The sequence below is a fragment of the Ammodytes marinus genome, assembly GCF_949987685.1.
Source record: "Ammodytes marinus genome assembly, chromosome: 10".
NCBI lineage: Eukaryota > Metazoa > Chordata > Actinopteri > Uranoscopiformes > Ammodytidae > Ammodytes > Ammodytes marinus.
Window position 1 is genome coordinate 32,518,446 of NC_137214.1, and position 1,096 is coordinate 32,519,541.

Sequence of the window (1,096 nt, forward strand, 5' to 3'; positions counted from 1 at the left end):
GTCACTTAGCCTATTACAAAAGGAATCTCATTTAAAATAACTGTTCGAAAAATTTAGTTAAAAAAAAATATTTTGTTTACTGTCTAGACCGTTTTGACAGGACTGTGTGGGCGTGGCAGTATTAAAAAGCTCTCCATGGCAACAGTCATTGTTTTTATAGAACTGCTGTGATTGGTTCAAAATACTTATTGTGTCATAAGAACCAGAGCATAGCCCACCGCCTGTCTCATCTAAAAATTAATGAATTTCTGTAAAAGTTTATCAAACTTAAAATGACAATATCTTTTAATGTGGATTGATAAATATGCCTATAACTCTTTTCAGATGCTTTACTATCATGAAACTAACTCTTCCGCATTAGATAGTTAGAAGGACAGACAGACAGACAGACAGAGAGACAGACTTACTATCATGAAACTAACTTCCCACATTACATAGTTAGAAGGACAGACAGACAGACAGACAGACAGACAGACAGACAGACAGACAGACAGAGAGACAGACTTACTATCATGAAACTAACTCCACACATTACATAGTTAGAAGGACAGACAGACAGACAGACAGACAGACAGACAGACAGACAGACAGACAGACAAACTTACTATCATGAAACTAACTCCACATATTACATAGTTAGAAGGACAGACGGACAGACAGACAGACAGACAGACAGACAGACAGACAGACAGACAGACAGACAGACTTACTATCATGAAACTAACTCCATACATTACATAGTTAGAAGGACAGACAGACAGACAGACAGACAGACAGACAGACAGACTTACTATCATGAAACTAACTCCACACATTACATAGTTAGAAGGACAGACAGACAAACGGATAGAGAGACAGACAGACAGACAGACAGGCAGACAGACAGACAGACAGACAGACAGACAGACAGACAGACAGACAGACAGACAGACAGACAGACAGACAGACAGACAGGCAGACAGACAGACAGACTTACTATCATGAAACTAACTTCCCACATTTCATAGAAGGAATTAGTGGATTTGGGTTTAGAGTTTACAGGGGCGTTAATGCGTTCATACTAGGATCTCTGCGTAGATTACATTTTATTATTATT